Source organism: Gopherus flavomarginatus, chromosome 5, assembly GCF_025201925.1.
Source record: "Gopherus flavomarginatus isolate rGopFla2 chromosome 5, rGopFla2.mat.asm, whole genome shotgun sequence".
NCBI classification, from domain to species: Eukaryota; Metazoa; Chordata; order Testudines; family Testudinidae; genus Gopherus; species Gopherus flavomarginatus.
In genome coordinates, this window is record NC_066621.1 from 41,028,457 (window position 1) to 41,044,925 (window position 16,469).

Below are 16,469 nucleotides of genomic sequence, written 5' to 3' on the forward strand. Positions count from 1 at the left end.
GATTCCATTCCAGCTTTTAATGGTACATTGAAACCAACCCAGACAGCTACATGTCCTGAATCAAACTCCTCATGCCTTCCTTCTGTTCCAGGAGGAGCATTTTAACCTCTCTGTGTCCAGTGGGTGATAAAAATACCAAGTCAGATGGGTCAATTGAGATGCATACTGTTCTTACAAGTACTACAGAAAATTCCACTGTCATCACAAGGTGTCTTGTTATTATTCAAATTGAAATAAATAAAATTATTTCTATTGTTTCTGAATTAAGAATCTCTTTAGAGATGCACATTGGTCTCAGTGAATGGAAATGCAGAGAATGGGCTATAAACAGATAGTCATTTTGCTGTCTTTTTTTGTCTCCTGTAGATTGGCGAATTGTGATCTCACAGCTTCTTGTTGTGGGGATCTCTCCTCTGTTCTTAGCACCAGACAGACCCTGACAGAGTTGGACCTGAGGAACAACAAACTGGAAGATTCAGGAATGAGGCTGCTGTGTGAGGGACTGAAACATCCAAACTGCAAACTGCAGAATCTAAGGTAAGTAATAGCTGGTTCTTTAGTCTGTGCCTGTTAATGTTGTAGTGTTGAGTTATGTTCTTTTAATCCAGAACACTGGACGCTCCCAACTCTGCTCCCAAGGCGAAGAACAGAGAGCCACTGATGTGTTCATTAGTTGCATTTTACTAGTTAAACAATTGAACAGCATTGTGAGGTCTACCCTTGCCTCTTGTTCAGGGTAAAGCAGCTGTGCAGCTGCCCCAAAGGTGCAGCCAACGATCCTGCTGACACAGGGTAATCCTGGGTATGCAAAATAGGTATAACCAGTTCTGTGCTACCCACATCCCTATCCAACTGGGGTGTGTGCAGAGGCATGGAGGGTGTATGTCAGGGGCATAAGGGGGTGGGGCAGAGTGCACGGAGCTCCATCAGAAGCTAGGCTGGCAAAGCAGCTGGGGTAATTTAGAGCATCTTGAGGTTCTTCCAAGTTATACCAGAGACTGTTTGGGCCACTGCTTGGCCCTGAAACAGGAAGATAGAAATAGGGTTTAGAGCCAATTGCTTCACTTCTATGGCTCTTTGTTGTCCTCATTGGTACCAAGTGTGAACTTGATGCAGCTGAGGACAGAGTCTAGTGAATAGCATATTTGCCTGCTAGAAACAATTACTTTATTCAGTCAAGCAATAATAGTGACAGACACCTCACTTCTGAATAGGAGCTATCACTCTTGCTCTCTTAAAAGGTCTGGAGACTAAAGAAAATTAAACACTTTGTTCTTCCCAACTGGCTGTAAACAATGAATGTGAATAAATAACATCAGTATTAATGTGTTTTCCCCAAAGGGGCTGGCAAACAGGTTATTTCTGGCCAAAGTGTCACTGTAATGCTTCCCGGGGTACCCAAAGCTGGGATGCACTTTGCTACAATCTGCTGGTAGTGTGAGGTTCCCCAACTCCTCCAGTCACTGGCCACATAAGCCCTCCCCTCTAGGCCTCACAGTCCTTCTGCAGATTAGTGATAGACACCCTCCAAACCTGTGACCCCTCCAACTCTCCCCCTGGAGCGTCCAGCTCCTCGCCCACTGGATACTCATGTATTTACAGTATTCTATTCCCAAAAGAACAGTATATCTCAGGTTGCCAGTTTCACCTCAGGATCACCACTCTGCTCAAATTGCACTTAGATTTGCTTATACTGAAAAGAATCATAGGACTGAAAGGAACCTCGAGAGGTCATCAACTCCAGTCCCTGCACTCATGGCAGGACCAAGCACTATCTAGACCATTCCTGACAGGTGTTTGTCTAACCTACCTTTAGAAATCTCCAGTGATGGAGATTCTACAACCTCTGTAGGCAATTTATTCCAGTTCTTAACCATCCTGACAGTTAGGAAATTTTTCCTAATGTCCAACCTAAACCTGCCTTGCTGCAATTTAAGCCCAATGCTTCTTGTTCTATCATCAAAGGTTAAGGAGAATAATTTTTCTTCCTCCTCCTTGTAACAACCTTTTAGATACTCGAAAACTGTTATCATGGCCCCTCTCAGTTTTCTCTTTTCCAGACTAAACAAACCCAATTTTTTCAATCTTTCCTCATAGGTCATATTTTCCAGATCCCTAATCATCCTTAAAAAGAACAGGGGTACTTGTGGCACCTTAGAGGCTAACAAATTTATTGTAGCATAAACTTTCGTGGGCTGCAGCTCACTTCATCGGTTGCATCCGATGAAGTGAGCTGTAGCCCATGAAAGCTTATGCTACAATAAATCTGTTAGTTTCTAAGGTGCCACAAGTACTCCTGTTCTTTTTGCGGATACAGACTAAAACGGCTGCTACTCTGAAACTAATCATCCTTGTTGCTCTTCTCTGGACTTTCTCCAATTTGTTCACATCTTTCCTGAAATGTGGCACCCAGAACTGGACACAATCCTCGAGTTGAGGCCTAATCAGCGCAGAGTTGAGCAGAAGAATTACTTCTGGTGTCTTGCTTAAAACATTCCTGTTAATACATCCCAGAATGATGTTTGCTTTTTTTTGCAACAGCTTTACACTGTTGACTCATATTTAGCTTGTGGTCTACTATGACCCCCAAATCCCTTTCCTCAGTACTCCTTCCTAGGCAGTCATTTCCCATTTTGTATGTGTGCAACTGATTGTTCCTTTTTAAGAAGAGTACTTTGCATTTGTCCTTATTGAATTTCATCCTATTTACCTCAGATCATTTCTCTAGTTTGTCCAGATAATTTTGAATTTTCATCCTTTCCTCTAAGGCAGTTGCTTGGTATCATCTGCAAACTTAATAAATGTACTTGCTATGGCATGATCTGAATCCTTGATGGAGACATTGAAAAGAACTGGACCCAGAATTGATCCCTGCAGAACCCCACTCATTATGCCCTTCCAGCCTGACTATGAACCATTGATAACTATTCTTTGGGAGCAGTTTTCCAACCAGTTATGCATTCACCTATTAGTAACTCCAGCTAGGTTGTATTTCCCTAGTTTCTTAATGAGAAGGTCATGCAAGACTGTATCAAAAGCCTTACTAAAGTCTAAATATACTACATCTACCGCATCCTGTTAGGATATAGATATTCAGGCCTGCCTGCAAAGGCCTATACTTTAAGAATTTAGGTGTATTCTTATCACTTAGCTAGTTATAGAGGTATAAAGAAATAATCAAAAATCACTGTCTGTCTGTGTAACGGCCTTCTCTTACTGTGACAGTCTGAGGCCTGGTTCTTAGGCTAAGACCTTCGGCTAAGCAGCAGAGGCCAGCCATAAACTGGGAAATTTATGGTCACATCCTCACATTCCAAACTAGTCATACTGAAATAAGGCAATCTGGGGCTGTTAGGAAGGTGATTCGATCTATCACCTCCAGAGACAGGGAAGAGCCTAAAACATGTAAAAGGAAATTTAGTTTGATAGTTTTCTGTCTGGCAAGAACTCACTTATCAATAGACACAGCTGGAGAACCCTTAAGTCTGTATAGATGTAGTTGTAAAATCCTCACTTCTGTAGTGTTTTGTATGTTTATTTGATGGTCTCTGTCTGGTTCTGTGATTGTTTCTGTCTGCTGTATAATTAATTTTGCTGGGTGTAAACTAATTAAGGTGGTGGGATATAATTGGTTAGCTAATCATGTTACAATATGTTAGGATTGGTTAGGTTAATTTTAGTAGAATGATTGGTTAAGGTAGAGCTAAGAATATTACTATATAAATTAGGGGCAAACAGCAAGTAAATTGGGATTCAAAAATAAGGAAAAGAAACTTGGATTTAAGCTTGCTGAAAGTTCACTCCAATAAACATCGAATTGTTTGCACCTTTGGACTTCGGGTATTGTTGCTCTCTGTTCATGCAAGAAGGACCAGGGAAGTGTGAGAGTGAAGGAGTAAGCTCTCTAACACATCCCTTCCATCCACAAGACTTGTTACTCTGTCAAAGAAAGCTATCAGGTTGGTTTGACATGATTTGTTCTTGACAAATCCATGCTGATTATCATTTATCACGTTATTATCTTCTAGATATTTGCAAATTGATTCCTTAATTATTTGCTCCGTTATCTTACCTGGTACAGAAGTTAAGCTGACTGGTCTGTAATTGCCTGGGTTGCCCTTGTTTCCCTTTTATAGATAGGCACTATATGTGCTTTTTTCCAGTCTTCTGGAATCTCCCCTGTCTGCTATGACTTTTCAAAGATAATAGTTAATGGCTCAGATATTTCCTCAGTCAGTTCCTTGAGTATTCTAGGATGCATTTCACCAGGCCCTGGTGACTTGAAGACATCTAACTTGTCCAAGTAACTTTTAACTTGTTCTTTTCCTGTTTTAACATATGAACCTACCCCATTTTCACTGGCATTCTCTATGGCAACCTTGGTGAAAACCGAAACAAAGAAGTCATTAAGCACTTCTGCCATTTCCACATTTTCTGTTATTGTTTTTCCCTCTTCATGAGTAATGGGCCTGCCCTCTCCTTGGTTTTCCTCTTGCTTCTAATGTATTTGTAGAAAGTTTTCTTGTTACCCTTTATGTCTCTAACTAGTTTGATCTTTTTTGTGCCTTGGCCTTTCTAATTTTGCCCCTACATACATGTGTTATTTGTTTATATTCCTTCTTTGTAATTTGACCTTGTTTCCACTTTTTGTAGGACTCTTTTTTGATTTTTAGATCAGTTGAGATCTCCTGGTTTAAAGCAGGGTGGTCTCTTGCCATACTTCCTGTCTTTTTTACACAGTGGGAGAGTTTGCTCTTGTGCCCCTAATAATGTTTTTCTGAAAAACTGCCAGCTATCTTCTATTTTTCCCCCTTCCCATGAGATCTTACCTACCAACTCCCTGAGTTTGCTAAAGTCTGCCTTCTTGAAATCTATTGTCTTTATTTTGCTGTTTCCCCTCCTACCATTCCTTAGAATCATGAACTCATTATTTCATGATCGCTTTAACCCAAGCTGCCTTTCACTTCCAAATTCTCAACCAGTTCCTCCTTATTTGTCAAAATCAAGTCTAGAACAGCCTCTCCCCTAGTAGCTTTCTCCACTTTCTGGAACAAAAAATTGTCTCCAATCCATTCCAAGGATTTACTGGATAATCTGTGCCTTGCGGTGTTATTTTCCCAACAGATGTCTGGGTAGTTGAAATCCCCCATTACCACTAAGTGCTGTGCTTTGGATGTTTTTGTTAGTTGTTTGAAAAACTCCTCATCCACCTCTTCTTCCTGGTTAGGTGGTCTGTAGAAGACCCCTACTGTGACATCAGCTTTATTTTTTACCACTTTTATCCTTATCCAGAGCGTTTCAACAAGTCTGTCTTCTATTTCCATCTCAACCTCAGATCAAGTGTATACATACTTAATATATAAGGCAACACCTCCTCTTCCCCGCTGCCTATCCTTCCTCAGCAAACTGTACCCTTCTATACTAATATTTCAATCATGCGTATTGTCCCACTAGGTCTCTGTGATGCCAGCTATGTCATAGTTGTGGTCATTGACCAGCACTATGAGTTCTTTCTGCTTATTCCCCATATTCTTGCATTAGTATACAGACATTTAAGATAGTAATTTGATTCCCTCCACAAAGTTCAGTCTTGTCTCTTGTTGATCCCTGCTATTACAGCCCATGCTCTCCCCAATTTCTGACCCTTCTCTCAAGTCCCCATGTGTTTGACTTACCTGTAGGCTTTGGTCTCCTGCTCCCTTCAAATCTAGTTTAAAGCCCTCCTCACTAGTTTAATAGTCTTCCCCTTCCTCAATAGGTGGATCCCATCTCTGCTTAGCAGTCCTTCTTCCTGGAACATCATCCCGTGGTCAAGGAAGTCAAAGCCCTCCTGGTGACACCATCTTAGCAGCCAGGCATTCACTTTCAGGATGCATCTGTCTGCCCAGGCCCCTACCCTTGACTGGAAGGATCGAAGAGAACACCACCTGCGCTCCGACCTCCTTCATCCATACCCCCAGAACCCTGTAGTAATTTTTGATCTGCTGCGGGTCATACCTCGCAGTATCATTAGTGCCCACATGGATGAATAGCATGGGGTAGTAATCAGAGAGTCGGATGATCCTTGACAATCCCTCCGTAACGTCTCGGATATGGGTCCCTGGAAGGCAAGGTCAGGATAACAGATAGGTGCCTCCGTCCCCCTCAGAAGAGAGTCTCCAATCACCACTACTCCAAGTTTCCTCCTGGGAGTGGTGGCTGAAGACCTCCCAGCCTTGGGGGTACATGGCTTCTCCTCCTCCACCTTAGCGGGCTATTCCTCATCTCTAATTGCCAGAGCAGCATAACGGTTCTCCATCAACATTGGAGGTGGGATGGGTGTCATGGTGGAGTATTGCCTGCTGCCAGAAGTAACCAGCTGCCAATGTCCTCCTTCTGACAAAGTCATATCCTCCTCCCCCAGTGGTGTGCCAGGGGTCCTCTGTAGCTGGATAACTTCTCCTGTCTTTGACATCTCATCAATACTCTCGAGGAATTCCTCATGTGCACGGATGCTCCTCAGCCTAGCCACCTCCTCCTGTAGCTCTCCCACCTGCTTCCTGAGAGATTCCTCCAGCAGGCACTTTTCACACTGGATGGTCCCCTCAGCATGGTTTTATGTGAGTGGGAAATGCAGGCCACAGTCTCTGCAAAACCACACCAAGATCTGGGTAGAAACATCCGTGGTCGGGTTCTCTGTCTGGCTACAGGTACAAGTGGAGGAGATAGGAGCAGTATTGGCACAGGTGATATGGCCCTTCCTAACCATAGTCACTGCCTCAAGACTCCCTCCTACAAGCCCTCTTTCAAACTCCCTTGTTTGCAGTCCCCTAGTCACTTAGCCTCTGGCTTTTAAGGCCTTCTCTGCTAGGTCAGTCCTATCCTCTTGTTAATCACACAGGGGGAAGGTGATCACTAACCTGACTGAGGCTGATCAAGGGTGATCAAGGCAACAAGGCTCAAACAGTCCCCAGACACACAATCCCAACTGTCCGAATAACTGAAATAAACCTGAAAGAGAAAGAAAGACACAAACAAACAGTCAAGCAAACTCAGACTCACTCACCCCAAGGTTTGTACTCACACCTTGTTTGATTCGGCAGAGGGATTGCCTTCTCATTCTCCCCCCTCTCAAACTCTCCTGTTTGTGGTCCCCTGTTCTCTAGCTCCCCCTGATAATAAGATACTTTGTCAAACAGGAGAGTATCTCACGCAAAGTTTTCCCCCCAGTCATTAACAACCAGGCTGGTTATAACCCTCCATTCATAAAACAAGGCAGTTGGCAGCTAGATAAAAGATACTGAGTGTCTCTCTGCATTCCCCTGATAAAGCAGACTAATTAAGTTGACTTAGGTCAGGGGTTAGTAGGTCAGAAATGGTGTGCCGAGTCTTCATTTATTCACTCTAATTTAAGGTTTCGCGTGCCAGTAATACATTTTAACATTTTTGGAAGGTCTCTTTCTATAAGTCTATAATATGTAACTAAACTATTGTTGTATGTAAAGTAAATTAAGGTTTTAAAAATGTTTAAGAAGAATCATTTAAAATTAAATTAAAATGCAGAGCCCCCCGAACTGGTGGCCAGGACCCAGGCAGCGTGAGTGCCACTGAAAATCAGCTCACGTGCTGCCTTCAGCACGCGTGCCTACGCCGACCTAGGTTATGTCAATATACAGCCACTGCAGTAATTGAATCTGTTTTACATGTCCAAACCCGGCTCCTTGGGTCGGTGGCGTGCATCCTCACTAGGAGCGCTTGCACCAATTTAACTGCCATTGGGGGATGGTTTCTGAAAGGCAGCAACAGCTGATGTAGGCAACAGTGTCTACACACTGACACTGCATTGACCTAACTACATCTCCTTAAGTGCAACACCTCTTGTGGAGGTGGAATTAAGTCGGTGTAGCGGGCGAGTTGCATTGGTGGGAGCTACATTTTAGTGTAGATGATTACAGAGTTAGGCTGACATAAAATGCATGATGTTGACCTAAGTGTGTAGTGTAGACCAGCCCTAATTCTTTGATCTTCATCACAAATAGGACACTCTCCTGCTGTGTGCTCCTTCTTGGAGATTTTGTGATCTCTTGTCAATTTCACAATCTTGATTAGCTAGTGGTTGTACATGTAGATAGACTTACATTCTAAGACACACAATACACAATGGACAGCCAGGCAGAGATAAGCATCTCCTACCCACTGCTGGATAAAACCTGTTTATCAGCTTCAGATAACTTGTCTTAATTTACATAGCTTTAGAACATACTTCTCACTATAGATGAATAACTCCTTAAACATCATTTGTACATGCATCTCACCATGATTAGAACAACCAATGTGTTACTGGATGTTGGTATAGTCCTTACATACTGCCCCTTTGGTGCACAGTTATGTAGACATCAGACCCACAAGATCCCTTGCAAATAACTGTGCACCTCTTGTGCCCTCAGCCAGTTGGCACCAAGAGATGTCTGGGTTACAGTCATACTGATAACACAGCTCAGGCAGCAAGTGTTACTGAGAGTGGCTTGTGGGCTGGCCCCCACCTACTTTCCCTGGCTCTCAGGATCCTGCTACCCAGCCTTCTCTCCCTACTGCTTGCAGCCTGCTGCTCACCCTCACACATATTGGCCATCTCTATGTCAGCCATATTCACTGTCCCCAGGATGTCACTTTGCTCTCCTTATTACTCTGGTTAAAACAGCACCCACTACTGGCTAGGTGCTGATCTGAATCCCTGCCAGTCCCAGAATATCCTGGAGACCAGTCCTGTCTCCCCGACTCATTATAGATAAGGGATACCCACTTGTGGACCAGCAGCTCATTACAGAATGTTGTTAGGACTCTCCAGCCCATTAGAAATGGACACTCAATCTCCCTTTCCTTTTGACTCAGATGAGCATTCCCTTGTGGAATACACAGGAACTAACACAACAGGTGCACATGGAAATGAATTCCCTCAGGATGCTGTCATGCCACTAGGAGTATTGCAATTTATCTGTGCTTGTCTAGAGCAGAAAATCTCCTAGACACCACCGACAGCAGTGAATGAGGCAAAAATAAACAATTTCCTCTTGATATCTTTGGCTCCTGCAGATTAAGTCGTTGTGATTTCACAGTTGCTTGTTGTGGGGAGCTCTTTTCTGCTCTTGGTTCAAACCGGGCCCTGAGAGAACTGGACGTATGTGAGAACAAACTGGAAGATTCAGGGGTGAAGCAGTTGTGCGAAGGACTGAAACATCGAAACTGCAAAGTGCAGAAATTGTGGTAAGTTGCAGCTGAGATTTGAACCTGTGACCCTGGTTATCTGTGGTTATTAACACAGTGTCAGGATTAAGGTCTTTTTACTAGAATCATAAGGTTACTGTCCATGCCTGTATCCCAAGAACTGGCTCTCATTTTTCTCTCACTGCTATGCAGATAGGCTGCAATTTACTAGTGAAAAACTTGAATGATCTAGTGTCTCTTGCTCATGCTCCAATACGTCTGTTAGTCTACAAGGTGCCACAACACTCTTTGCTGCTTTTACAGATCCAGACTAACACGGCTACCCCACTGATACTAGTGTCTCTTAGTGCACTCAGAAGCTGCATATTGTCATGTTAAAACCTCCAGTTCTTTCTCTTAATAAGCAGGAATGAGAACACAGGTCTGAAAGCCTTTCACAATTTAATTAAAAGAACCTTCCTTCATTCAAATAATTTACCACCATTACCACAAATAATCCTGGGACAAAGACAAACCAACCGAAACAGAAAAAGAGAGGCAGAGTGAAAAGACCCAGAGGAGAGCATTAGCTTACATGTTATTTGCAGCTCACATAAACACACAGCCACGTGTTTTAAACCTTCAGCTACCAGTGAATGTTTTTAGATATCTGTGCCACAACACTGAAGAGAATCAGGAGAAGTGCTTAAAAGAGTCATTGAGAATGTGCGGGACGAGAGAGAAAACAAGACTAGAGAAGATGAAAGGCAGATAGGAGGGAATGAAAGCAAGTTCTGTAGAACTTTGGAGTGGTAACTATGTTTTTTAAATGTCCAGCTCTTCGCACAATCCTAAATATCCCCCCCCCTCACCCCAGTCTGTGGTTCTGAGATGTTCTAAACCGTCCCTTTCAGAGACTTAATGGAAGTCCTTTGGCCTAGGGTATATAGGAGATCAGACTAGATGATCATAGTGGTCCCATCTGGCCTTAGAATCTATGAATATTCCCTCTGCAGATGTATTCAGCCTTTGCCTGAGGAATTGCTTGGGCCAATATTGACCTGCAGCCAGCAGATTCCTCTCACTCTTGTGCTACTCTTCACATTCCCCACATAGGATTAGCAGGGCCATTGGTTCAGGGATCACTATATCCCTTCCCACTGCTGCTGACGCTGCTGCAGAGGCAAGGAATGAACAGAGGGCATTATGCGGGGTGGTTATCAGACCTGCATTTTTGGCTCCTACTATTATCGAAAGGAACTTTTGTCTGAACATGTGCATTTCTGGTGTAAATCTACTGGAGATTCAGAATAGTGAGAGTGCAAGGGTTGTTTGCACAAGAAAGTTGTTGTACACTCTTAATTAGCTTTTAGAGAGGAAGTCTGGTCTAGAGATTAGGGCAATAACTTGGGACTCTTGGGTTCCATTCACTCCTCTGCCAGACCCCCTGTATGATCTTGGGCAAATCACTTAGTCTTTCTGTGCCTCAGCTATGTAGATGGGGATAGTAGCTCTGCCCTACCTCACAGGAGTATCAGGAAGAGAAATACACTGTAAAAGATTGAGTTGTTTAGGTACTATGCAGACCTGCCACCATTTATAAAACAACCCATAGATTCTATTAACGTATATTAAAATTAATTCACAGACATAATGCCTGTTTGTCCTACTCAGACCCACTGTGTGAATTCATTCCATTCATCTAAACTAGCATTCATTGCACACCATCGGGGTAAATTTGGATACAATCTGGGTTTTATCCAAATGTCCTTCATGGTTTTCCCCTTGCCTCCCTCCCAAACTGCCCTCGACTGGTTCCTCTTGCTGCATCTGTCTCTCTAACTCTTCTTGGCCTTGTGTTATGGGAATCTAGCTCCTGACATCGTCTTAGTGCAAAGCAGAAAGCAGCTGTTGATGGGGGGCAAGGATGTGGCCTGATGAGCCGCTTCTTAAACCCAACTTAACAGGAGTGAAACATGAACAGTAGCGTTTCATATGGAGTGTGTATTGTCGTATGGAGTAGGAGCCCCACCATAAGAAGATGCTTCCTTTTCGGGCTGTCCTTTGTTCTTGGAGCCCCCGTCTAACATCTGTCTGTCAAGTCCCCTCCTTCGCCTCATTTGAATCTCTCATGAAAACTCACTTTTCAGCATCTGCTACAAAACAGTGTCTCTGCACTGTAATCTCTAACACAATTAATAAAAAACTAAAACCCCAAATCAAACCACAGCATTTAAATCGCCCCAAGCCATGTCTGTGAATGTACCCCTGAGTAATGTACCTACACTTGCTTTGTAACCCAAGTCCTCCTCACCTCCCTAGTGTAATATCCTCACTTGTCTGTCATATCCATCATTTAGGGTCCAACAGGTAAGCAGATTCTTACATCTGTGTGGAGTCCTATTGAAGTCAGTGGAGCTCTGTTCCGGTAAAGAGTCCAGCTGTGCAAATTCTACTGCAAGATCGGGTCCTTGGATTATAAACAGTTCAGGGGAGGGACCTGTGTTCTATGTCACTTGTGTGCTATAAAGTATCAGCCAGATGTCTGTGCCACAGGCTCTCGTTAACCCCTTCTCTCCCCGTATGGGATTGGTACATCCCACCGCAAGGGGAAATCTCCCTCTGTATGTTTACTGCAGTGAAGCTTAGCACATGCTGTTTACAGTCGTGGTAACCTCTATTTTGCGATGAGGTTATGCATTTTTTGGAAGAGAATGGCAGAGAGATTCAGGTGGGCTGGCAAAGGATAAAATGCCTATAGGTTTTGTTAAAAAGAAATTATGAACTCCAGCCCAAATCAAAACTTAATGAACTTCTAGTCAAGGCAGCTGATGTCTTTCAGGATGGTGTCAGGACCTTAAAACCTACCAAAGCAACAGGTGTCCTTGCAAGGGGAGAAATTCCTACATTTTTGCAAAGCTCATCCTGTACATTTTGTAATAGAGCCAAAGGTAGAAGTAGAATTTCAGTATTGATAGGACTCTGGAATTATTTCAAGGTTAACTGGTGTGAATGGAGCACTCCTGTAGTGATGAAAAGTTATGGATGAAAGGCTGGCTGGATCTGTGGTGATATCAAGGTTACCATTAGTCCATTATTGCATATGGATAAGTATCCATTACCTAGAATAGGTGATATATTTGCAGGTGGTAAGCATTTCTCCTCAAGCAATCTCTCCCAAGCCTACCCAGAAATAGAGGCAGAAGACAGTGACAAGTACCACCCCACAACTGACATATTTCAATATAACAGACTAGTGTTTGGAATAGCATTCACACCTGCTATTTAGCAGTGACCCATGGACCATATAACAGAGTATTCTTGGCACTTGGAGTTACTAGGATGATCGACTGTTCATGGGGCCTAATAATGAAGAGCATTTTGAAAGCCTCTGAAAGGTGCTCTCTGTGGGCTTGTCTACATGCATAGCTAAAGCCCTGTGTGGACACTCCCATTTCAGAAGAAGAGTGCCCTTTTCTGATCTCAGAGTAGCAGCCATGTTAGTCTGTATCCGCAAAAAGAACAGGAATACTTGTGGCACCTTAGAGACTAACAAATTTTTGTAGCATAAGCTTTCGTGGGCTACAGCTCACTTCATCTGATGCATGCAGTGGAAGATACAGTAGGTATATACACAAACACAAAGAACGTGAAACAGTGAGTGTTACCATACACATTATAAGGAAAGTGATCAGTTAAGGTGAGCTGTTGTCAGCAGGAGAGAAAAAGAACTGTTTGCAGTGGTAATGAAAATGGCCCATTTCCAGCACTTGACAAGGAGATATAAGGAACTGTGTGTGTGGGGGGGGTAAACATGGGGAAATAGTTTTACTTTCTTTACTTCTTTACAGTTCTTTTTCTCTCCTGCTGACAAATGATCTTTTGGGACAATATATGTGAAGCTGAACTCCTAGGAAGTACACAGGAGGAGGAGATTGTGAAGCTTCACCTATGGACTAAGTCTTTGACACATGATCCTAAGTGGGGGACTTTTTGTCTGCTGATCAGCTATTGCATGAGGACGGGTCAAAGACAAACTCTGTAAAGGAGTAACTAACATATTCACGAGTGTGCTTGTTCTGAGCTGAAGGCTGCACGTGAGCTGATTTTCAGTGGCACTCACACTGTGCGGGTCCTGCCTACCCAATTCAGGGAGCTCTGCATTTTAATTTAATTTTAAATGAAGCTTCTTAAACATTTTAAAAACCTTATTTACATTACATACAACAATAGTTTAGTTATATATTAGAGACTTATAGAAAGAGATCTTCTAAAAACATTAAAATGTATTACTGACACGTGAAACTTTACATTAGAGTGAATAAATGAAGACTCGGCATACCATTTCTGAAAGATTGCCGACCCCTGCTGTAGACACACATCTGCCTGACATAGAGGATGCACAGGATGGCAAGGGTCAGGAGGGCAAAATTAAGGTTATTGCGGGCCCTTGGTTCTGCATTTTTACACTTTCCAAAGCTGTCTTTTCTTCCTGTAACTTTAACACTGATTTTCTGGCATTTGTGGTTTTAAAATTGCAGTGCTCTATTAAGATTTGTTTTTAAGAAGTTACTGGAAAATATCTACAAACTTGACTCTAGCTTGATAAAGATTTTTGGCAATTGTATTTTTTAAGTGTATAGTTAGAATATATTGCTCTGCAGCAATGCACTTCTGTGTTTCAGGTGGCTGTCTTGGAACATTTCTTATTAATATAGGTGTGCCATGTCCTTTGTTTCAGAAAGTTTGTAATTGCAGGCATTTGAGCAACTCTATAAATGAAACTGATGGTTCATTTTTCTTTTCACAGCTTGTCTGTCAATCATATAAATGAAAATACAACAAAGGATTTGAAAGTTTTGCAGAAGAAAAAACCTGATCTGTTGATAGTGCATAATGGAGAAATCAACCATTGGACCCTAAATTCACAGACAAGCAGGCCTGTGTTTCCTCTACACCCTCAGCATACATTCATTTGTAAATTGTCTTGTAGTGCAGCAATGATGTGGAATATTTTTGAGAGTCATTGGCTGGTTTCTGGACTTGTTCTGCTGTTAAGCATTGTTGTATACTGTTTTCTCTGGTTGATGAATATATAAGTAGCTGAAATCCAAGGTTTTGTGCAAGGTTCATTGATCCTCCTGTTCCTCCCTGAAAGGAACCTTTATCATGCAAGATGTTTGAAGTGGGAATTGAAATATGTCTGACTTCCCTTTAAAGCCAGAATATCAAAACGCCTTGCCTGGGTAATGTGAGCATATTGCTGCAGGATGTACATCCAGAGAGGTCCCACCAACAAGGGAGATTTGAATGTACTGATATTAACTGGGTTTTCCAGAGACCAACAGACAAGGAAAGGGCTTTTGGCATCCCAAGGCCGAGGGCCTTCTTTTGATTCAGCAAACAGACAGAGCCTTCTGTCTAAGGGGCCCCAATCCTTGAGCTTACTAGGACCCGATAAGACTGAGGGTGACCTCTGGTAAGCTTTTAGCATGTGTATAGGAACTGGTATTGTTTTGTATATGCTTCCTCTGTAATGTTTTGGATATGTTGTTGTAGCTCCTTGACAAAGATTAACCACAAGTGCTGGATTCCAGGCAGACCTGCTGGGGAAATCACAGTGAAGTGCAGCCTTAACAGCAAGCCATAACCTCCCTTTGGTGGGAGAGAGACACAAGTCTCTGCCAGGGGAGGTGATGACTGGGAGCCTGAACCTTAAGGGAGAGCTTTCGAGAAGACCAGGAGGGGGATCAAAGCTGCAGTTATTGCTGAACCTGGGACATACCTTATTCAAAGAAATGAAGTTACCTAAGTCATCTTCAGTTCCTGGGTTTGTTTGTTGCACAAGTGCCAATATCATGGGGCCATGCACACTCTTGATGCTGCTCCATACTAGTATTGGGAGTGTAACGAGCACAGCACAATGCTGTTCATGCAGGTTTTGCAATATTAGCAAGTTGTTGCTGACAATTGTGACATGTTTCTCTTTTCAGGTCTCTGTTCCTTTTGAATGACAGGAATGAATCCTTCGGCACCTGGGCAGGCTGCAGATCTGCACATTTCTGAATCTCAAAACTTGTACCTAACTGTACAAGTTTATTGTATTGTGGCAGGAATCTGTGTGCAGATGTGGTCATCTCATCTTAAAACAAGGGTATATTGGAATTGGAAAAGGTTCAGAAAAGGGCAACAAAAATTATTAGGGGTATAGAACAGCTTCTGTATGAGGAGCAATTAGTAAGACTAGGACTTTTCAGCTTGGAAAAGAAATGGCTAAGGGGAGATATGATTGAGCTCTATAAAATCATGACTGATGTAGAGAAAGTAGATAAGGAAGTGTTGTTTATGACTTCTCATAATACAAGAACTAGGGGTCACCAAATGAAATTCATAGGCAGCAGGTTTAAAACAAACAAAAGGAAGTATTTTTTTTCACACAATGCATGGTCAACCTGTGGAACTCCTGGCCAGAGGATGCTGTGAAGGCCAAGACAGTAATAGGGTTCAAAAAAGAACTAGATAAATTCATGGAGGATAGGTCCATCAATGGCTATTAGTCAGGATGGTCAGGGACGGTGTCCCTAGCCTCTGTTTGCCAGAAGCTGGGACTGAGCGACAGGGGATGGATCACTCGATGATTACCTGTTCTGTTCATTCCCTCTGGGGCACCTGGCACTGGACACTGTCAGAAGACAGGATACTGGGCTAGATGGAACTTTGGTCTGACCCAGGATGACCCAATATGGCCATTCTTATGTTCTAGAGAGATTTCGTTAAGCTGCATCCATATTAGGAAATCTCCATATTGATGGAGTAGCTTAAAATTCACTTTAGCTGTTGAACTAATTCTCAGGTTCCCACAGCAACACTAATGCAGCATAATAATAATATGCTCCTAACGTGTCACCCCAAGTGGAGTTTCCTAAACATTTCAATCCATTCAATGGATTAGATTAAAACAAGATTATCAATTACAAAGAGAGATTTTAAATGACTACAAGTAATGAGACCTACGTCAGAAATGATTTCAAGAAAAATAAAGGTAATATGTTTACTAATGCCTAAGTCCTTCATTTTCAGTTTAAACTGATTTTTACTCACCTCGTACCCCCCCCCCCAAAATAAATCCTGGTCTTTACAAAACATATTATTCAATTTTTTTCCAATTTCCACCCTACTTTTGTATCATTCAAATGATAAAAACTCATTTTTATTAGGAAAATACAATACATTGAATGAGATATAAGTGTTCTGATAATACATTAGTCAAGTATCAGAGGGGTAGC

General features: G+C 42.5%; 1 pseudogene; it reads left to right on the forward strand.

Moving 5' to 3' along the window:
• LOC127051007 (NACHT, LRR and PYD domains-containing protein 3-like) overlaps window positions 1-16,184 on the forward strand; it is a 58,200-nt pseudogene extending 42,016 nt beyond the window's left edge.
• Window positions 16,185-16,469: the final 285 nt, after the last annotated feature.